The following is a 24,502-nucleotide window of genomic DNA, read 5'->3' on the forward strand; positions in this document are numbered from 1 at the left end:
AAGTTCTAGTGGGTTCCAAAACATGTAAATTGCTTATTGTTGAAACAGGGGGATGATTCCACCTACCACCTTGTGGAGAAATAAAATTAGAAGGAAAAAAAATTCTAAAATTATTTTATACTTGTAACTAATTTGGAAAGTAGCTTGCTGTGAAAATCCTGTAGTTCCCACCACCACCACTTTTTTCTTTCTTTCTTTTTTTTTTTTTTTTTTGGTCATGGTTTTTCATAGTGGTTTAGTTCCTGGTGATGATTAACATCAGCAACAACAAAACAAAACAAACAAACAAACAAAAAAAAACTCTTATTTTTTATTTTATTTATTTATTTTTTTGGTCCTAGAGATTGAGCCCAGCGGCGCTCAACCACTGCCATCCCCAGCCGTTTTTTATATTTTATTTTGAGACAGGGCCTTGATAAATTGCTAAGGCTGGCCTGGAACTTGCTATCCTCCTACTCAGTCTCCAGAGCCACTGGGATTATAGGCATGTGCCACCACACCTGGCACAAAAAAACTCTTAAAGAGGAACAAATAAAAATGCCTGTCATCATTGGTTTGTCTGTAAAGTCTGAAAAAAATGTGAGGGATGGAGCTGAAAGGGAGGAAAAAAAAATTTTTTTCTCAACTCTTATTAGGCTTAGCTGTAACAACTCCTTGTAACAATAAAAAGATTAACAAAAGATAAACAGTTTATTAATATATGCAGGACACATCATGAGGGAGAAATTTCAATAGAATTAACTCAAAATGGTAGCTTAAAACTCAACTTACGTAGCATTTTCTACAAAGAACAATACATTTATAGAGAAATAACTGGATATGGGGAAGCAGGTTTTGCTTTCCAAGGGCAAGAAAGAATGAGAAGAATCTAATAGTATAAGTTTCATTTGTAGATTCCTCTGGGGCTGTCTCTAGACTAACAGAAATCTAAAGTTTGTATCCAATCAAGGAGAATTTATATCCTGTCTTTGGCAGCAAAGTAGAAGTATAGAAAGAGCTTTTTCTCCACTTGCCTTTTCTTTTCTTTTTTCTCTTTCTCCTTGTTTTTTTAAATGATACCACATGCATCTTACAGCTTCTGTGGATAGTGTCTGGGCATCAGTTAGTTGGGTCTTCTACTTAAGATTCCATCAGGGAAAACAAGGTATGGGCTGGGTTATGAATAAATTCATCTGAGGCTCAAGTCTCCCTCCTGGCTTCCTGGTTGGTGGCGGGATTCAGTTCCTTATTAGGGTAGTCCATTTTCAGCTGCTATGACAAAATATCTGAGGAGTTCTGGAGTTTCAAGAGCTCACATCTGGGGGTGGCCTTCTTGCTGGCAGTCTTGAGGGGACACAGGGAATTATATAGCAAGAGACAGGAAACATGTACATCCATTTGCTGCTGCTTAATTGCCTTCAGCTCAAAAATAGCTTGAATGTCAGAGAAGCATATTTGGGAGTGATATGTTCTGACTTCCTTCAGGAAGACTGTTTTTAGATCAGGAGAGAAAACCACTGGGAGTTACATATGCAAAGGCAATGCCCACACATGAGAAAGAAGACGATATCAGAGCAAGGAAGGAAGAACAGGGTCTGCCCTTGAGGGGGCCCTTGACTGAGCAGTCCTAAGGCACATGTGGGGCTTCTAACTAGCTGTTACAACATTCTGAATTGATCTTGTACAGTCCTCAGTCTTGACTTTTATCTCCTCAAGTGTGCCTGTACATTCATGAAGCTCAAGGTGGGATAACCATGCTCAGTGACTGGCCTCTTCTCTCAAACTGTCACCTAATCTTGTGGAGACACACTTTTCTAACCTCGATGGTCAGCTGCCCAGAAGAACTCCTCCTTCAGTTTTCAAGGTCTCATTATTAGCTGTATAAATAAACCTTGAAAAATAATACTATCAGGGGCTGGGATGGTGGCTCAGCGGTAGAGCGCTTGCCTAGCACATGCGAGGTCCTGGGTTTGATCCTCAGCACCACGTAAATAAATAAAAAATAAAGATATTTTTTAAAAAATGATACTATCAGTTCTCTTTTATCCTTTTATTTAACAGTAGATTTCCGGGGCTGTTGGGGAGGAATTAGAAAAAGAACAGAAATGATAGAATCAACCCATTTTCCCCTAGCATTGTGTACATGAAAATTTCTACTTTTTACAGGCATCTTATTTTTACAGATATAAAAAATATAACAGATGTTTATTGAATAGTTGGTTATGTTTTATAGAGATTTTAAATGTTCCTAAATATGATTATGAAATATTTTCCAATGAGATGATCAACTTATTTGAAAATGATTTCATTTGATAATGAGTTCATTGGCACTCCTTTATTAAATCACAGAAATCTGCGCTTTCTATTTCTCACTATAGACTAGGAAGAGTACTTGTTTTTTAATTTATGTTGTTATTTAGTCAATGTTTTTAATCTTCAAACAGGGTTACAAATTTCTTGTTTCAATTTGCTAACTTCAAGCAGCTAATTAGGAAATATTTCTTTAACCTCACTTTTTACAATATACTTTATGAAGATAAGTTAGGCATAAGGCAAGTTTCTCCTATGTCTGAATGGCTTAAAATCTGGCTAGGAAGATTGGATTCAAGAAGTTCCATTATTCTTTGGTTGCCAGGGTTGATTCAATCTTTATAGTAGCAGTGATTTTTAAAATTAATTACTTATTCATTTTTAAATTTCTCTTTGTACCTATGTAGATTTTTCATGAAGGGAATTATTTTCTCACACAAAGTACTGTGGTTTGGATAAATTCTCCCCCTCCTCCCCAAGGCCCATACGTTGAAGATTTGTTCTCTAACCTAAGGCACTATTGAGAGGTGGTAGAATCTTTAAAAGATGGGGCATAGTGGAAGGAAGTTATGTTGCTAGATGTATTCTCTAGAAGGGCATACTGGAACTCTTGCCCCTCCTCTTCTTTCTTTGCTTTCTGGCTGCCATGAAGCAAGCATCTTCCTCTGCCATGCACTCCCACTTTGCACTGTCTTTGTCTTGGAACTACTATAACAAAGAGCCTTAATTTAGATGATTTTTTTCTTTAATCAAAAAAAAAATTTTTTTTTCTGGTTCTAGGGGTTGAATCCAGGGGCACTTTACCACTTTGCCACCTCCCCAGTCCTTTTATTTTAACTTTTTATTTTGAACCAGGTTCTTGTTAAATTGTCAAGGCTGGTTTCCAATTTGTGATCCTCTTGCCTCAACCTCTTGAGTAGCTGGAATTATTGGCATGCACTACCATATTTTGCTTAGGATGAGTAATTTACGTGCAATAGAAATGTATTGATCACAGTTTTGGAGGCTGGGAAGTCTAAGATAAGCCACTAGCAGAGTCAGTGTCTAGTGAAGGCTTTCTGACTCATAGGTGGCAACTTCTATGTGTCCTCATGTGGCAGAAAGGGTTAAACAAACTCCCTTAAGCCTCATTTATAAGGACACTAGTACACTGATCATCTCCTAAAGGTCCCATCTCTCAATACTATTGCATTGTTGATTAAGTTTCAACATGTAATTTGAGGGGAGGGGCTAAGACAATAAGACCATAGCATACTTCATTCTCTCTTTCAGAATACTGATTTTTTTTGCTTTTCCAATACATATGGGAGAATGACCATCACAGCCCTAAAATTACAGAAACTTTTTTTCATTTATTCATTCAATAACAACAACAAACTCTATTTTGTACTTATATGCCAGAATTCTCTTGCTCTAGCATCCAGACAATAGATTAACATTTCAATGTTTCCATATACATCATTGGAAGGCAGACTTTTTTTTTTAAATTGGGGCTTTCTAATTGTATATAACAATGGGATTTGTTATTATATATTCATACATACACACAATATAACAATATAACTTGGTCAATATTACTTCCCAACACTTTCCCCCTCCCTTCCCCTGTCCTATCCCCTGGGCCCTTTCCTCTAATGATCTCCTGATTTTCATGAGATCCTGTCCCCCACCTACAATCTACTTTTCCTTTTTCCTCTCTAGCTTCCACATATAAGAGATTATATGACTGTTGACCTGAGTTTGGCTTATTTTGCTTAACATAATGATTCCTAGTTCCATCCATTTTCCTACAAATGACGTAATTTAATTTTTCTTTATGGCTGAATAAAAGTGCTACGTGTGTGTGTGTGTGTGTGTGTGTGTGTGTGTGTGTGACCTTTTCTTTATCCATTCATCCATTGATGGACACCTAGGCTGGTCCATAGTTTGGCTATTGTGAATTGTGCTGCTAAAAACATGGGTATATATGTATATTGATGCATGTATCTATAATAATAAAGACTAATTATTTAGGATAAATGCTGAAGAGTGATATAGCCGGGCCATATGGTGGTTCCATGCCTAGTCTTTTGAGGAAACTCCATACTGATTTCCATAGTGGTTGTACTATTTTGCAATCCCACCAACTGTTCAATGTTCCTTTTTCTGCACATCCTCTCTAGCATTTATTGTTATTTGAATTTTTAAAGGGGAGTACCAGGGATTGAACTCAGGGACACTCAACCACTGAGCCACATCCTCAACCCTTTTTTATATTTTATTTAGAGAGAGGATCTCACTGAGTTGCTTAGTACCTCGCTAAGTTCCTGAGGCTGGCTTTGAACTTGGGATCCTCCTGCCTCAGCCTCCCAAGCTGCTGGAATACAGGTGTGTGCACTGCACTGGGCTTTTTGAGTTCTTTATATATTCTAGATTTTAATCCTCTGTCAGAAGAGTAGCTAGCGAACATATTTTTCCTATCTGTAGGTTTTCTCTTTACATGTGTAATTATTTATTTTGCTGTACAGAAGTTTTTTTTTGTTTGTTTGTTTGTTTTAAATTTGATGCCATCCAATTATTAACTCTTTACCTCAGCTTTAGGGGTCCTATTGAAAAAGTTATTGCCTGTGTTTATATACTAGAGTGTTGATCCTATGTTTTCTTCTAGGAGTTGCATAGTTTCTGGTCTAATTCCTAGATGTTTGATCCATTGTGAGTTGATTTTTGTGCAGGATGAGAGATAAGAGTCTAATTTTATTCTGCCACATATAGATAACCAGTTTTCATAGGATCCATTTGTTTAAATGGCTATCTTTTCTCCAATGTATGTTTTTGGCCACCTTTGTCAAGGATCAGAAGTCTGTAGTTGGTCTTCTATCATGTATCATTGGTCTATGTGTCTGTTTTTATGCCATTACCATACAATTTTTGTTACTATAGCTCTGTAGTATAATTTGATGTCAGGTATTGTGATCCCTTTAGCATTGCTTTTTTTTTGGCTTAGAATTGCTTTGGTTATTCTGGGTCTTTTATTCTTCCAAATGAATTTTAGGACCATTTTTTTCTAGTATTGTGAAGATTGTCATTGGTATTTTGATGGGTATTGCATTAAATCTGTACATTGCTTTTGATAATATGGCCATTTTAACAATATTAATCTGCCTATGTACCAACAGGAGAGGTCTTTCCATCTCCTGAGATCTTCTTCAATTTCTTTCTTCAAAATTCTATAGTTTTCACTGTAGAGGTGTTTTATCTCTTTGGTTAGATTTATTTCTAGGTAATTTATATTATTTTATTTTGAAGCTACTGGGAATGGAATAGTTTTCTTGATTTCTTGCTCAGCACATTTATTGTTGGTATATAGAAAAGCTATTGATTTTCAAATGTTACTTTTCTAACCTACTACTTTGCTGAATTTGTTCATTAGCTCTAGCAGTCTTTTGGTAGAGGTTTTTTGGATCTTCTAAGTATAGGATCATATCATCTGCAGTGATAATTTGATTTCTTCCTTTCCTATTTTTATCTCTTTTTTCCCTTCTCTTGCCTAATTGCTTTGGCTAGGATTTCTAGCACCATATTAGCACAATAGGGGTGGTGAGACTATACATTCTTGTCTTGTTCCAGATATTAAAGGGAAGACTTTCAGTTTTTCCCCATTTACTATGTGGTTTTCTTTGAGTTTCTTATATATAGCCTTTATGATATAGAAGTATGTTCCTTCTACCCCTAGTTTTTCTTAGTGTTTTTATCATGAATGGGTGCTGAATTTTGTTGAAGGCCTTATCTGCATCTATTGAGATGATTAAATTATTTTTTTCCTTAGTTCTATTTATATGATGAATTAAATCTATTGATTTTGTATACAGTAAACCATCCTTGTATCTTTGTAACAAAATCAACTTTGTTGGGATGTACAATTTCCCTAATATGTTGTTGAACCTGATTTTCTAATATTTTAATAAGTATTTTTGCATCTAAGTTCATTGGGATACTGGTCTATAGTTTTCTTTCCTTAACATGTCTTAATCTGATTTTGGTATGAGTGTGATGCTGGCTTCACAGAATGAATTTGGAAGTGTTCCATCCCTTTCTATTTCATGGAATAATTTGAGGAGTATTGGCATTAGTTGTTTAAAGGTCTGGTAGAATTCAGCTGAGAATCCATCTGGTTCTGGGCTTTTCTCTGTTGAAAGGATTTTTATTACAGTTATTGCATTATAAGTTATTGGTCTGTTTAGGTTTTCTATGCCTTCTTGATTTAATTTTGGCAGATTGTATGTGTCTAGAACCCTACACATTTCTTCTAGATTTTCCAATTTTTGAGAATGATTTTCAAAATAGTCCCTAATGATCTGCTGGATTTCTGTGATGTCTGTGGTGATTTCTCTTTTTTCATCTCTTATTTTTTTAATTTGGGTCTTTTTCTTTTGGTTGGTTTGGCTAAGGGCTTATCGATCTTGTTTATCTTTTCAATGAACTAACACTTTGTTTCATTGATCCTTTGTATTATCTTAGTCTCAAGTTCATTAATTTTAGCTCTGATCTTAGTTATTTTCTTCCTTTTACTGGTTTTAGAATTGGTTTGTTTTTTAAATAAGGGCCTTGAGATATATTTAGGGATCTTTCTGATTTTCCTCTGTAGGTACTCATAGCTACAAGCTTTCCTCTTAGAATTAACTTCATAGTGTCCCAGAGGTTCTGGTGTGTCATATCACTATTCTCATTTCAGTCTAAGAATTATTTAATTTCTCCCTTGATTTCTTCTATCACTCATTCATCATTCAAAAGTGTATTGTTCAATCTCCATGTGTTTATATAGTAGGGCTTTGTTGTGTTAACTTCAAATTTCTTTCCATTATGATTTGATAAGATGCAAGGAATTATATCAATTTTTTGTTTGTATTTTTAAGAATTGCTTTGTGGACTCTTAATGGCTCACCTGGGTTATATATCCATTCTGATCACCCATGCCCAGGAAATAAAAATCACATAGTTGAGTGCTGTGGGAGAAAATTCCTAAGAAGAAGGCTGAATAAAGCAAACAAATAGAGTAACATGTTTTTTCCATGAAATGAAAGCTATTAACATAATACACTGTTAGATATATACTCTGTTTCAACCGAAACAATACACTAACCACCCAGAGTTAGGGCAGATACCACAAGTTAAAGATTCAGAACTCCACAAGACTTCCCTTCAGATGCTATCCGCAAATTCCAGAGGTTTTTTAAGTCACTCATATATCTGACCAACTTGACTACACATTTGGTGTTCTCATAACCTACTCAGATTTGATAATTAGCTACAACACTAAAGAAAACTATATTCATGGTTACTTTTATCATAAAGCATACATAGGAAGTCATTTGAAGACATATGTAGGGCAAGGTCTGGGAAGGAATATAGAGCTTCTGTGCCCTCTCTTCATGGAATACAGATTAGTTGTCTTCTTGGCACATCAATGTGTTCACCAACCAGGAATCTCCATTGAGCTTTGGAATCCAGACTTTTTACCTGATGTTCAGTACATAGTCATGATTGTTTGAATATATCATTGGCCACATCTTCAGCCTTGCTCACCTCCCTAAAGGTTAGACTGGCTCAAAGTCCCAACCATGTAATCCTCTAATCACATGGTTCATCTTTCTCACGATCAGACCTATCTGTAAGCTATCTAAGTCACCCCCAGTATCATAAAATGAAACTCCTCTCACTATGGAAGTTCAATAGCTTTTGAAGCTCTGTGGTAGAAACTGAAAACAAAGACCAGATAATTCTTTTTTATACTATATTATATCTTTTTTTTTTTAAGAGAGAGAGAGAATTTTAATATTTATTTTTTAGTTTTCGGCGGACACAACATCTTTATTTGTATGTGGTGCTGAGGATCGAACCTGGGCCGCACGCATGCCAGGCGAGCGCGCTACTGCTTGAGCCTTATCCCCAGCTCAATATTATATCTTTTTTAAAACAATATTTTTAAGTAGTTAATAGACCTTTATTTTATTCATTTATTTATATGTGATGCTGATAACTGAACCCAGTGCCTCACACATGCTAGGCAAATGCTCTACCACTGAGCCACAACCCCAGTCCCACTATAATACATCTTCATGTTGTATTAAATGCTGTAAGAATTCAGACACTCATTTGCCATGGGGGGACTACTGGCTAAGATAAAATGACCCAGCTTAAGGGGAAAGAAATTCTAAAAGAGTGAAAGAACAGAGGAAGAAATCCTGAGTGTTTTGTTTGTTTTAATTTGATAAACTGCTCAAAATAAAACAAATACAGTATTTTGTTTGGCTAAAATGAGAGTTTATGTGAAAGATAAGGTGCTTGGAGCTCAACAGTGAAGGATTGCAAATGCCAGAATAATAATTTTTGAAAATTTATCTTACTGATAACATCTTTCAGCAAGAAAGAGATTAAGTGACACAAGCCATATTTTAGGCAGGCCAGACTGACAGCAATATGTAGGTTGGATTAAAATAGGGAAATCAGAGAAGCTATTAGAGAAAGTCTCAGTTTTATTTTAAAACATAGAATGAATATATGTAAAGAAGAATTGCAGAAATAAGGACATACGATAGTCCATTTTCCAGGTTTGAGATAAAATTTTGGAGGTACTTTTTCTATAGGAAAGAAATCTTTTGCATCTCTCCCTGAAAAAAAAAATATGACTTAATCTGAATATATAATATATAGGCCCAAATCAATAGTAAATACGAAGTTACACAAAAATACCTTTCCTAGAAAATAAAATAATCCTTGGATGGATTTGTTAGACAATAGAAGAACATGCAATGATTTTTTTCTTAGTCTTGGTTCTGACTTTGGATAATTTTCTCAACAGTCCCCCTTTTAATCTTAAAAAAAATTCTGGATATTAGCCTTACGTACATGTATTTCTAGAAGCTAGGCTGGTGGTATTTTAAAGTGATTCATTTATGTGTACTGGCTCCACAGACTAAGAACCATTTTTATTCCTCCATGTTGGGTTTATCATACTGCACTGATATCTCTCATACTATGAGCTAAAATAAACTTTCCCTCCTCTAAGTTGTTCTTGTTTGGTATTTTAGTCACAGTGATACAAAAGCTGACTAAAACACTGTCCTTTATTAAAGACCCAATTTTTACTTATAGCCGGTGTCAGAACCCTTAGGCAAACATGAAAGGAAAGCAAAAACCACATGTTAGTGACAAGACATAAAGTCTTCCATTAATTAGTATCTGTAGCCAATAAAATCAGAATGGAGAATAAAATTCTTTATAGTGTAAAATATATAATAATTAAATTAAATGCTGATTAATGTCTTCCTAAAAATAAGAATTGATTAGGGGCAAGAAGAGCATTAAAAATTCTCATTTCGTATAAAATGTAACACTGCATCTGAAACATTGCAATGTTAATGATACTTTACTTGTTCAACATCAACCAACGCAGTTATACTTATATTTTGATATAATAGTTCTTAGTACATGCCTCTTAAAATAGTGCTAAAAATTACAAAATATGGAATATATCAAACTTTGATTTTAGTTTTCTAATCTTTTAGCAAGGTAAAATAATAAGTCTTTCCTGATCTTGGATTTTTGAGCCTTTATATTTGTGAGAAATAAATTACTGTTTGTTATAAAAATAAAACAAAATAAAAGAGCAAATCTTTGTGCTTGCCATGGGAGTCTCTACTAAACCCCAAAGATAATGGATATATAAAAATCATCTTGATTTTTTTCCCCTGAATTTAAACTCTAATCTTGAGAAGAAAAAATAAAAAATTATCCTAGGAAATTTGGCCACTTCATTAAGACAAGATAATGTATGTCTTAGAACATGAATATGGTTTAGTGGCTCCAGCAAGCATGATGGTACAACTTCCATAACTTTTATAGTATAATTTTATTTCTAAAAAGCTAAAAATGACCCAAATATACATAGAATGAACCTTCAATCATTTATTTATTTCATCAGTGGAAGAAATAAGATTGTAAAGCTGATTTAAAGAACTACAGAAATTAAGGATTATCCAGCAAACCATCAGAAAAGACATACTGAAATAAATTTGTTAAAATCTATTTATATGGGCTGGGGTTGTGGCTTAGTGATAGAGTGCTTGCCTAGCATGTGCGAGGCACTGGGTTCAATTCTGAGAATATAAATAAAATAATATAAATATAAATAAACAAATAAAATAAAGAGCCATCAACAACTAATAAAAATTTTATTTTTAAAATTTTAAAAATCTGTTTAGGTTTTATTACGTGTGTGTGTGTGTGTGTGTGTGTGTGTGTGGTTCTGGGGATTGAACCCAGGGTGCTCTACTACCAAGCTATATCTCCAGCATCCTTTTTTACTAATATTATTTTTTATTTTGAAATAGGATTTTACTAAATTGCTTAGGCTGGCCTCAAACTTATCTTGCCTAAGCCTCCTAAACGGCTGGGATTAAAGGTGTGTACCACCACACTCAGCTAAATTAGTTATGTTTTAAACAAAAGTTGTTAATACTCTACTGATTAATACTGCTATAACTTTTGATATTATCTTTTCTACTGAATATTAATTATTTGCAACTCTCCCAGAAAAAAAAATCAACCAGGTGATACATATTATTACTGTACTAAACATAGTAATTAAATAATCCTAGAACTAGAGAGATACAATTAAGAGGCTGAAATATAACATTGAAAGGACATGCAATCATCCTCTTGCCTTAGTTCCAAGTTTTTAATAATTTTTCTCAGTAGGAGAGAGAACCAGGGTAAATGCTTTCTTCTCTAGACTTTCATTTATTTCTTAGTTACTTTTGCCACAGTTTTGCAGATTGCTGGGATCTCACATCAGATAAAACTTGCAGGCCAATTAAAATTGCTTTTACTGAAAATTTACCTTTAGTTTGTTTGCAAAGGCAAGAATTCTAATTCCTGGGGCTGGGGATGTGGCTCAAGCGGTAGCACACTCGCCTGGCATGTGTGCGGCCCGGGTTGGATCCTCAGCACCACATACAAACAAAGATGTTGTGTCTGCCGAAAACTAAAAAATAAATAAAAAATTAAAAAAAAAAAAAAGATTACAGATCAGGGCTGAGAACATAGCTTAGTCAGTAGAGTGCTTATTAAAACAAACAAACAAAAAAAAGAATTCTAATTCCTCTGATTTCTTTTTAGGCAGATGTCAGTGTTTCCTCCTATGGAAACACTTTTAGCTGAGTTTCTAAAAATAGAAAAATGAAGTTTCAAGTAGATTAGGGTCTCAGACAACTCCTGTGTTTTCACTCTTTCCCACAATAAATATGAATAATTCTTTTATATTTGTTTATATCTGATCATAAGCAAAATGTATCTTTGGCTGTTCTCAATTACAGTTTAGTTGCATGTTTAGAAGTATTTATTCTCTAGTGTATGCCATGACCCTATGTATTTAAGCATAGAACCGTGGTTGAGGAAGCAGTGGTACCACGTCTCAGATCAAATCTTCTAGTTCTGTGATTTTTTTGTTTTTTAAGATAGGTCTTGTTATGTAACCCAAATTAATCTTATCCAGGTGAAACTCCTGTCTCAGCCTCCTGAGTATACCTGGTTCTAGCTCTATGATCTTGGATAGTATGTTAACCTTTTTTGTCTCACTGTCTTTACTTGATTTTATGTGGAAACGTGTCTTTTGGGGTGCTATAACAAAGCACAATTAATTGGATGTAAATAACAGAAATATATTTCTCACAGTCCTGAAGTTGAAATTCTCAGAGCAGAGTATAAATATGGTTGGGTTCAGATAAAGGCCCAACTCCTGGTAGTTATCACATGGTGGAAAAAGAGCAAGCTTAGCTCAAACTTTTCCTACAAGGGCACTAATCCTGTTCATCAGTGTTCCATACTCATGACCTAATTTCCTTCCAAAGTTGCCCCTCCAAATACAATCACTTTGAGATTTAGATACCAACATATGAATATCAGAAGACACATATATTTAGCCTATGATGAAAAGGAAAAAACCTTCTTCATGAAGTAATACTCTACTTGTTCTTTCACTGTCCCACCAAATTCATTGATCAGGGTTCAATATTTCATTCATCTTTCTAGCTATCATGAGTCAATTGATAAGCTATCCAGATAGGTAGTGGTTCTTGTGTTTATGTAATAAACTTGTTAAAATGAAGACTCTTGACTTTGTATTCAGATATTTGATTCTATTCAACAGAAGTTAGCTCAGGAGTTGGCATTTTTACCCACACCTCCCAGGGAATTTTTATTCATGGGATCCTTTGAACATATTTTTGAGACTAGAGATTGAAATCAAGTTTTTCATATTAGTTCGTATAGAGGCAGAAACCAAAATGGGGTTATTGATAGCAAATGCTGTCATTAAAAAGAAAGATCTGGGATTGGTTTGGATCAAGTGGTAGCTATTAGGTAGATAAAATGAATGTGGTGATTCAAGCATAGCAGTTGTAGAGGTTAAAGGAAAAGCAGCAGCTAATCAGGCACAATAATCTAAATATTGCCAAAGATGCCCCACTCCAGATATTAATGGTTTTAGTTTCCAAACAGTGAAATTTACAAGAAAAAAATGACAACAGGCTTACTAAACTGTTGCTTAATGTTTATTTTAGGAAACACACCTAACAAAGAGTAGCTTAAACTGTCATAATAAAATGAAAAGCTCCTACTCAGTTCTCTGACATAAATGAGTTTATAAATGTGCAATATTTAAGTGAATGGGAGATGTGGAACCCCACAGAGAAAATGATACAATATCACACAATGAGTATAACAAAACTTTTTTTCCCCCAGTACTAGGATTCAAACCCAGGACCTTGCACATGCTAGACAAATGCTGTACCACAAAACTTTTTATGAACTATTTGATACTGATAATAATCTAACATCCCTAATGCTCAGATCCCAGGATACCACTAATTCTGCTAGTTAGAACAGGGGCTTAGGGCTGGGATTGTGGCTCAGCGGTAAAGCGCTCCCCTAGCATGGGCAGGACCCGGGTTCGATCCTCAGCACCACTAAAAATAAAGGCATTGTGTTGTTTCCATCCACACCTAAAAAAAAATAGTAATAATAATAATAATAATAATAATAATAAATATTTTAAAAAAGAATAGGGGCTTAGAAATATCATAAAATTTTTGGTACTCTAAAATAAACTTGTTGCACAGTTGGCCCAATCTAATTCTGACCTCAATCTTAGATTTCATATTGACCTTGCTTAAATATGATGGCTGAATAGTTGTATGGTATGACTGACTTACATTGTTTATCATTCTTGACCTAGTTCTTGCTCAAGAGACCAAAGAGCAAAGCAGCCAGGAGGCAGTGAAGGAAGTTATTGCAATTTTATTACCCAGACTTTACTTCACCCAGGTTAACTTTACATTTCTTAAAGTTTTAATTGGTAAGACACTGGGTCCAGCAAACAGAAAGCCCATTCATACTTTAAAGAAAAACCAAATAAATGAGTCTGAAGCCCATAGTATTTATTATCATATGCTCTTTGCATACAAATCAGCCACATGAGAAAGAGAAACATTTTATTGAAAATTCAACCGAAGTTTCAGATTTGGAACTTCATTTTGTAGTGTTATAGTCCTGACTTGTAGAATGTGATACATATTCTGAACCAGTCACCAGCAATGACACTTCTCTTCTATAGTAAGGAATAAGATTCTAGGACACTAGCAGTGTATCTGGGAGTGGCAATGCTCATGATCAAACTTAATGACCTGCTTTCAGAATTCTATCCCCAGAACTAGTAACCACAGATTTTGAAGCGCTAAACTCTCAGGGAGAGTTTTAAGAAATGCAATGTGGTAATAGTGGAAATAGACTTGAGGTAGAAATTTCCACCTATTTCAGACTCTATACCATCAAAACAAAAGGCATAAAAAGATCTGATGACTTTAGTTGTACTAGGAATGTTATTATATAGATGAAATGACGGGTATAGCAAGAATTCTAGGAAACTCCTGGAGTCATCTCTGTCTACTATCATCTAGTATTGTCAGAGTACCAGAAAAACTGTTTAGAAAATATCAAAAATGATACATCAATCATAGTATTGAAAGTTTAAGTCCCTCTGCTGAGGATGGGATGAATAGGAAAGTGAGGAAAGGAAAGGGAGAAGAGTAAAATCATAAGCTAAAGTGCCACCAGAAAACAAGGAACAATCTAGGAAAAGGGAAAGGTCAGTTATAAATCATAAATACTAGCTATTGCCTCATTACCAGCTACAGAAATGACGGTGTTAGCCCAGTATCTACTTAAAATTATTATCATTGCTATTTTTGGCTTTTTAACTAATTGCATCTCTTTCTCCCCTTCTTCTTTTGTAACAGAATATACAATTTTTATCTAGGAATATGACCACCCAAATAAAGACTGCTTTTCATTATCTCTTTTTAAATTAGGAATGGCCGTGCAACTAAGTTCTGACCACTAGAATATAAAAAATCTTGTGAAAGTCCTTTAAGAGTATGGGAAGCAGAGGTGGAACATACCATTTTCACTTTCTCCCTTCTTTTGCTGACTGCAACATTGTAATGTTTGTTTGCTGTATTATTTGATAATATTAATTCCTCCCAAATAAATGAAATATTTCAAACTCATAAAAGTATCAAGACTATATACCAGTTATGCACACAGCTTATATTTTCTATTTTATGGGTGAAACTCATTGAATGTGTTAAGTGAAGATAACATGTAAACAAGTTGCTTGTGAGTCATAGGCAGAATTCATAAAAAATGTGCTAAATACAAATTGTAAGTTAGTAACTTGTAAGACATGTTGAAGTTAGATATAATAACCAGAGTATCTGATGGGACAGTTTGTTTTAGTCAAATTCCTACTGCTGTGACAAAATATCTGAGACAAATTATTTATAAGGAGTCCAGTCCTTTTAAATTATTTTCTGTTTTGTTTTGGTACTGGAGATTGAACAAAGGGACACTCAAACACTGAGCCACATCCCTAGCACTATTTTGTATTTTATTTAGAGACAGGGTCTCACTGAATTGTTTAGCATCTCACTATTGCTGAGGCTGGCTTTGAACTTGTGATCCTCCTGCCTCAGCCTCCCAGGCTGCTGGGATTAGAGGCCTCCACCACCACACCCAGTAGTGTTTTATTTTGGGGACAGGGTTTCACTAAGTCCTTAGGGCCTCCCTAAGTTGCTGATGTTGGTCTTGAATTTACAATCCTTTTGTCTCAGCTTCCAAAGTTGCTGGGATTATAGGCATGTGCCACTGCACCCAGCTGGCTTAAAGTTTTAAAGGTTTCAGTCCTTGGTTGCTTGGTCCTGTTGTTTAGGACCTGTGAGGATGTAATATGTCTTGTGGGGGAGTGCATGGCAGAAGAGCTGCTCACCTTATAGAAGCCAGGAAGCAAAGAAAGTGGAAGACAGGAAAGGACCAATGCCTCCAGCGACATAATTTCGTTCCACTGGGCCCAACCTGCCAAAGGTTTTATCACCTCTCAACAGCAGCACAGGCAGTTGAACAAGCCTTTATTTAATATGTGGGACTTTAGGAGATGATTCAGACCCAAACTATTAATAGACAAAAAAAAAAAATTCTATTTAGATGTAAAAGGAGGGGGAAGATCAAATCACAAAGCATAGGTCACCTCTGCCCTGACAACTGTCATCCGTAAATTAACTAGGATAGGCAGAATTATAAAACCCCCACCCGCATATTTGGGCCCCTGGTTTATATACATCTTTTCTCAGTTATTTAGTCAAACACTGATTTACATATTGCAAATGTATTTAAGATTCCAAGTTTTTTTTTGTTTGTTTGTTTGTTTGTTTTTTAACCACATTTTGCAGTACTGGGAATGGAACCTAGGGCCTCATGCATGCTAGGTAAGTACTCTACCACTGAGCTACATCTCCAATCCCCAAGTCACTGGTTTTAAGTTATGGACATTGTTCAGGTAAGCCTAAAATACCCAGAAAAGCCCTTATATCAAGTCCAGAGATCAGAGACAGACAGACATTTAAAGCATGAAAGGACTTGAAGACAGAGGAGGCCATATGGCAAGGAATGTGAGCAGCCTCTAGAAGCTGAAGGCAGCCATGAGCTGAGAGATACCACAGAAACGGGACGTCAGTCTTACAGCTTCAAGAAATTAAACTCTGCCAAGAAGAATGAGCTTGGAAGTAGATTTTTTTCCTCAGACAAGAACTCAACCCACCTGAACCTTGATTTCAACCTTGTGATGAGCAGAGAATCCAGTCATGCAATGCCAGATTTCTAATCTACAGAACTATGAATTATGAATGGGTACTGCATTAAGCTGCTAAGACTGTGGTAATTAGTTATAGAGTAATAGGAAACGAATAATGCTCCTCACTAGGAATATTCAATGTGGTCCTATTCTAGCCTTACATGTATTCATGGATAGCACCCACAGCTCTTCAGAAGAAAAATTAGGGATCTATAAGTGTACCAGGCATACTTGCCCTTGCTTCTTGCTGATGGAGCAAATTGTGTTGGCTCCAGATACTTTCTGTCTGCCAAGCTTCCTTGTCCAAATTCCAGTTCTGCTCTTCACAATCATGCCATGAAAAGGGAAGGAGTGATGTGGCAGAAAGATAGGACACATAAACATTTGAACCCAGGATTCAAGTGGTATAATCTTTCTATTCTACTTGCATCGTAAGTATCTTTATTTGTAATCCAATTTCTTTGTTCCTTTTTCTTTTAATAATTAAAATATCACCTTTATTAACATTTGGTATATATTATTTCATTGTGATTTTAAACAAATGATTGGAGCACAATTTTTTATTAGTTCTAATCAGTTATGTATGACTGCAGAAAACTCTTTAATTCATTGTACACAAATGGAGCAGAATTTTTCACTTCTCTGGTTGCACATGAAGTAGAGTCACACCATTCATGCAATCATACATGTACCTAAGGTAATGATGTGTGTCTCATTCTACAGTCTTTCCTACCCTCATGTCCCTCCCCACCTCCCATTTGCCCCATCCATAGTTGCTCTACTTATCCCATGCCCCCAACCTCCACTATGAATTAGCATCCACTTATCAGAGAAAACATTCAGTCCCTGTTTTTTTGGATTGGTTTATTTCACTTAGCATGATATTCTCCACCTCCATCCATTTACCTGCAAATGCCATAATTTTATTCTCTTTTAATGCTCAGTAATATTCCACTGTGTATGTATACCATAGTTTCTTTATCCATTCACTTATTGAAGGGCCTCGAGATTGGTTGCACAATTTAGCTATTGTGAATTGTGCTGCTATAAACATTGAACTGGCTGTGTCACTGTAATATGCTGTTTTTAAGTCCTTTGGGTATAGACTGAGGAGAGGGTCAAATAGTGGTTCCATTTCAAGTTTTCTAAGGAATCTCCACACTGCTTTTCAGGTTGGTTGCACAAATTTGCAGTACCATCAGCAATGTATGAGTGTGCCTTTTCCCCTATATCCTTGCCAACACTTATCATTGCTTTTATTCTTGATAACTACCATTCTGCCTAGAGATGAAATCTTAGAGTAGTTTTGATTTGCATTTCTCTAATTACTAGAGATGTTGGACATTTTTTCATATATTTGTGATCTGTTGTATATCTTCTTCTGAGAAGTGTCTGTTCAGCTCCTTAGCTCATTTATTGTTTGGGTTATTTTTTTTATGTTTTTTTGAGTTCTTTATATATCCTGCTTTATCTGAAGTGTGTGGTAAAATTTGCTCCCCAAATGTAGGCTTTCTCTTCACATCATTGATTGTTTCTTTTGCTGAGAAAAAGCTTTTTAGTTTGAATCCATCCCATTTATTGATTCTTGCACTTTATTTATTTCTTGCACTTTAGGAGTCTTGCTAAAGAAGTTGGGGCCTAATCTGACATGATGAAGATTAGGGTCTACTTTTTCTCATATTAGGTGTAGGGTCTCTGGTCTAATTCATAGGTCCTTGATCCATTTTGAGTTGAGTTTTGTGCATGGTGAGAAATAGGGGTTTAGTTTCATTTTGCTGCGTATGAATTTTCAATTTTCCTAGCACCATTTGTTGAAGAGGCTATCCTTTCTCCAATGTGTGTGGCATCTTTTTTTTTTTTTTTTTTAGTATGAGATAACTGTATTTATGTGAGTTTGTCTCTGTGTCTTCTATTCTGTACCATTAGTCTACATGTCTATTTTGGTGCCAATTCCATGCCATTTTTGTTACTATTGCTTTATAGTAGTTTAAGATCTGGTATTGCGACGCCTGCTATTTCACTTTTCTTGCTAAGGATTGCTTTGGCTATTCTGGGTCTCCAATTTTTTTCCAAATGAATTTTATGATTGCTTTTTCTATTTCTATAAGGAATGACATTGGGATTTTAATTGGAGTCACATTGAATTGTTATAGCGCTGTTGGTAGTATGGCCATTTTGACAATATTAATTCTGCCTATCCAAGAGGATGGGAAATCTTTCCATCTTCTAAGATTCTTCTTCAGTTTCTTTCTTTAGAGTTCTGTAGTTTTCATTGTAGAGGTCTTTCACCTCTTTTGTCAAATTGATACCCAAGGTTGTTTTTTTGTTTTGTTTTTTTGAGGCTACTATCAATGGAGTAGTTTTCTAATTTTTCTTTCAGAGGATTCATCTCTAATGTATAGAAATGCATTTGATTTATGGGTATTGATTTTATATCCTGCTACTTTGCTGAGTTTATTTATTAGTTCTATAAGTTTTCTGGTGGAATTTTTTGGATCCTCTAAGTATAGAATCAAGTTGTCTTCAAATAATGATAGTTTTGAGTTCTTCTTTTCCTATTCATATCCCTTTAATTTCTTTCATCTGTCTAATTGGTCTGGCTAGAGTTGCAAGGACTGTGTTGAATAGAAGTGATGAAAGAGGTCATTCCTGTTTTGTTCCAGTTTTTAGAGGGAATGCTTCCAATTTTTCTCCATTTAGAATGATGTTGGCCTTGAGTTTAGAATAGATAGCTTTGCAATGTTGAGATATGTTCCTACTATTTTTAGTTTTTCTAGTGTTTTGAACATTAAAGGGTGCTGTATTTTGTCAAATGCTCTCTCTGCATCAATTAATATAATCATATGATTCTTATCTTTAAGTCTATTGATGTGATGAATTACATTTATTGATTTCCATATGTTTAACCAAACTTGTATCCCTGGAATAAACCCCACTTGATCATACTGTACTCTTTTTAAATATGTTTTTGTATGCAATTTGCCAAAATTTTATTGAGAATTTTTGATTCTATGTTCATCAGGGTTATTGGTCTGAAATTTTCTTTCCTTGATGTGTGACTGTCTGGTTTTGGTACCAGGATGATACTAGCCTCATAGAATGAGTTTGGAAGGGTTCCCTTCTTTTTTATTTCATGGAATAATTTGAGGAGTATTGGTATTGATTCTTCTTTGTGGGTCTCAGAGAACTCAGCTGAGATTCCGTCTGGTCCTGAGCTTTTCTTGGTTAGTAGGCTTTTGATGGCATCTTCTATATCCTTGCTTGAAATTGATCTGTTTAAATTGTGTATGTCCTTCTGATTCAGTTTGGGTAGATCATATGCCTCTAGAAATTTGTCAGTGTCTTAGAGGTTTTCTATTTTTGCTGGAGTATAAGTTTTCAAAATAGTTTTTAATTGTCATCTGTATTTAAATTGTGTCTGTCATGATATTTCCTTTTTCATCACAAATTTTAGTAATTTGAGTTTTCTCTCTCCTTTTCATTAGGTGGCTAAGGGTTTGTCAATTTTATTTATTTTTTCGATGAACAAGCTTTTGTTTTTTTCAATTATTTATTTTGTTTCAATTTCATTGATTTCAACCCTGATTTTAATTACTTCTCGTCTTCTAGTACTTTTGATGTTGGTTTATTCTTCTTTTTCTAGGGCTTTGAGATGTAATGTCAGGTCATTTATTGTTGACTTTTTATTCTTTTAATGATGAGCTCAATGCAATGAATTTTACTCTTAGCACTGCCTTCGTAGTGTTCCAGAGATTTTTATATATTGTATTGGTGTTCTCATTTACCTCTAATAATTTTTTATCTTCTCCTTGATGTCTTCTGTTATCCATGCATCATTCAATAGCATATTATTTAGGCTCCAGGTGTTGGAGTAGCTTCTATTTTTCATTTTATCATTGATTTGTTTTTTTATTAGTTGTTCAAAACATTACATAGCTCTTGACATATCGTATTTCATACATTTGATTCAAATGAGTTATGAACTCCCATTTTTACCCCGTATACAGATTGCAGAATCACATCGGTTATACATCCATGTTTTTACATACTGCCATACTAGTGTCTGTTGTATTCTGCTGCTTTTCCTATCCTCTACTATCCCCCCTCCCCTCCCCTCCCCTCCCATCTTCTCTCTCTACCCCATCTACTGTAATTCATTGATTTGTAATTTCATTCCATTACGGTCAGACAGAATGCAAGACAAGTATCTCTATTTTTTTGTATTTGCTAAGGCTTGCTTTGTGACATAACATATGGTCTATTTTGGAGAAAAATCCATGTGTTGCTGAGAAAAAAGTCTATCCACTCATTGATGGATAGAATATTGCATAAATGTCTATTAAGTCTAAAATATTGTTTTATTGAGTTCTACAGTTTCTTTGTTTAGTTTTGTTTGGAAGGTCTATCCAGTGGTGAGTGAGGTATATTAAAGTCACTCAGTATTATTGCATTGTGGTCTATTTGATTCTTGTACTTGAGAAGGGTTTGTTTGATATACATATACGCCCCATTGTTTTGGGGCATAAATATTTATGATTGTTATGTCTTATTGATGTATGATTTCCTTAAGCAGTATGAAATGTACTTCTTTATCCCTTCTGACTGACTTTGAAGTCCATTTTATATGATATGAGAATGGAAACCCCTGATTATGTACATGGTCATATGAAAGATATGTTTTTCCCCATCCTTTCACCTTCAGTCTTTTCCTGTGAGATGAGTCTCTTGAAGGCAGCATATTATTGGGTCTTTTATATATAACCCAATCTTCCTGTCTATGTCTTTTAATTGATGAGTTTAGGACACTCACATTCTGGGTTATTATTGAAATATGTTTTGTATTCCTGGTCCTTTTGGTTTATTTTTGTTTTTTAATCTGACTTGGTTTCTCCTTTGATTGACCTTTCCTTTAATGCAGTTCCTCCCTTTGCTGATTTTCATTGTTGTTTTTCATTTCCTACACATGGAATATTTTGCTGAGAATGTTCTGTAGTGCAGGCTTTCTCACTATAAATTCTTTTAACTTTTCTCATGGAAGGTTTTTATTTCATCATCAACTCTGAAGCTTAATTTTGCTAGATATAAGTTATTGGTTGGCATCCATTTTCTTTCAGAGATTGGTATATGTTGTTCCAGATCTCCTAGCTTTGAGGTTCTGGGTTGACAAATCTGCTGAGATCCGAATTGGTCTCCCCCTATATGGAATATAATTCCTCTCTCTCTTGCCACCTTTAAAATTCTATCCTTATTCTGTATGCTAGGCATTTTCATTATAATGTGCCTTGGAGTGGCACTGTTGTAATTTTGTACATTTGGTGCCCTGTAAGCCTCTTGTATTTGATTTTCCAATTCATTCTTCTTCTTTGGGAAATTTATTTGATTTTATTTCATTGAAGAGATTGTGCATTGCTTTGGTTTGAATCTGTACCTTCTTCTATCCTGATAAATCTTAGATTTGATCTTTTGATGTTGTCCCATAATTCTTGGATGTTCTGTTCATGGTTTCTTACCATCTTTACTGTGTGGTCAACTTTATTTTCAAGATTATATTTTGTCTTCATTGTCTGAGGTTCTGTCTTCCAAATAATCTAGTCTGTTGGTGATGCTTTCTATTGAGTTTTTTTAATTGGTTTATTGTTTCCTTCCTTTCAAGGATTTCTGTTTTTGTTTTTCAGAATCTCTCTTTTTGAAGTAAACTTTTGGTACCTGTATTTGTTCTCTTATCTCTTTGTTGGCGTGATCAATTTTGGCCTATATTTGCTTTCTTACTGTTTTGTTGGAAGATGAATTTTTGCCTTTTGCTCTCTTATGTCATTCTTTAATTCACAGATCATTTTAATTATGTACATTCTGAACTCCTCTGATAATTCACATACTACACTGTCAATAGATTCTATTTGGGGCACTTTCTTCCCTGTTTTTTCATGTTGTCTACGTGTCTTCCTCTCTTGCAGTGTGGAGCTGAGATATTGCAGTTTCTACCCTACAATCTTGTAGCGTCCCTGCAGGTTACTTATATCTCACTTTTAAGGGGGAGATCAACGTTTGTAGCACCCAATGCAACCAATGTATAGCCATAAATCGATTATCTCCTATTTGAACATTTACAGTTTTGTCATGATAAACAGAATGATGAGTTTGGTTATCATATACCACTAGTAGGTTTATCTAAGGGTTTACAATTATTTCTAATGGTGAACAAAGAAAGAATGGGGGTGGGGGCTGGGATATGATGTTTATGAGATAGGATTTGAGAATATAGAGGTATTAGATTTTAGGATAAGTGAACAGGGACTCAAAAGAAGTTGGCTGTTAGCAGGAGATAAAAGAGAAAGATGTGACCCCATGCAGGATTCTCTTTTGCCTCTGCAACAGGATGGTGACTGTTAGCACACCTATTAAGGATAACTCTGGTGCAACTGGGCCCATAGGGACCTTGGTAATGGTCTTCCAGTTCCTGGTTGTTGTTCCCTAGATGAAACCATCCATGTCCCTATGGTGTAGGCAGTAGCATCAAGCCTGTACCTTGATGTTGGGCTTCAAGGCCTTAGTCAGTGTCCTAAGATGGAAGCTACCCCAATTAAAGATGGCAGAGGTGGCAGCAAAGTTAACCCAAGATGGTAGTGGAGGTGTCCCAATATGGAGGCAACTGCTGGAAGGATGGAATGTGCAACAGCATTAGTTGGCCTATTCAGTGATGCTGCACTGTGGCATGCAGTGCTGCAGCAGGCAGCTGCCTCGTGGTCCTGTCTATTATTCCACAGTGGAAATTACCATGTGGGGAGAGCTATGGCGTGGCTGTAGTGTCCCAAAATGAAGGTGCTTTGGGTGGAGCCACATATTTGTTGATAGGGAATTGCAGCATGCTGTGGATATCTCTGTGCAAGTGTGGTGGTGGCCCTCTCCAGTTTCTGGCAAGGTGGGCACATGGTGCGGCAGGCCTTCTCAGGACTCTAGTGATCTTCTTCTTTGTTCTTCTTAGATATACATGACAGTAGAGTTATTTTGATATATTACACATATATGGAGTAGAACTTATTCTAATTAGGATTCCATTCTTGTGATTCTACATAATTTGGAGTTATACTGACTGTGTATTCATATATGAACACAGGAAAGTTATGTTCAATTCATTCTTTCCTATTCCTATTCCCTTCCCCTTCTCTTTATCCCTTTGTCTAATCCAATGAAATTCTATTGTGTATTAATATCCACATATCAGATAAAACATTAGGCCTTTGGATTTTGGGGACTGGCTTATTTCACTTAGCCTTATTGTCTCTAGTTCCATCCATTTACTGGCAAATGCTTCAATAACATTCCTCTTTATGACTGAGTAATATTCCATTGTGTATATTTACTACATTTCTTTATTTATTCATCTGTTGAAGGTCATCTAGGTTGGTTCCATAGCTTAGCTATTATGAATTGTGCTGCTGTAAACATTGATGTGGCTTGTGCTGGGGTGAGCTTTGAGTGTGAAGGAGGAGAGTTTGGAGCAGCACTTGGAGGACACAATGAAGAATCCATCCATTGTTGGAGTCTAGTGCATAGATTCATAAGGACTTTATCTGAGCTGTTGCAGGACCCTGTCAGATGAACATGCTAAGGTGATATCTGTTCTAGCCCAGCAAGCAGATAAACTAATCTCTGACCCCACTGATAATCCTGTGGTGTGCCTAGAATCAGATAATGGGAATGTTATGATACAAAAGCAGGATGGCATCATAATGGCAGTGCACAAAGTAGCCTCTTGATGTCCCTCATCAGTTCTCCAGCAGCCTTTCATAATTACCTATGTTAATTATCTTATAAAACTATTTATGTTGCAGTGATTAAGCCATTCATTTAATGTGCATTGGGTAATTTTCTATTTATTTTGGAGTGAGTTGCTTTTAACCAACCTCTCAGGATATTAATAAAAAAGGATCATGTTTTGACGCAGTATGTCCAGGTCACTTTGTATACAAAATTTTGTTAGGTTAAATAAAT

The 24,502-nt window shown here is 35.4% G+C and overlaps 1 pseudogene; it reads left to right on the plus strand.

The window, feature by feature from the left end:
* LOC143398393 (ragulator complex protein LAMTOR5 pseudogene) overlaps positions 1 to 24,267 on the plus strand; it is a 63,622-nt pseudogene extending 39,355 nt beyond the window's left edge.
* The last annotated feature ends 235 nt before the right edge of the window (positions 24,268 to 24,502 follow it).

Source organism: Callospermophilus lateralis, chromosome 4 (assembly GCF_048772815.1).
Source record: "Callospermophilus lateralis isolate mCalLat2 chromosome 4, mCalLat2.hap1, whole genome shotgun sequence".
Taxonomy (NCBI): Eukaryota; Metazoa; Chordata; class Mammalia; order Rodentia; family Sciuridae; genus Callospermophilus; species Callospermophilus lateralis.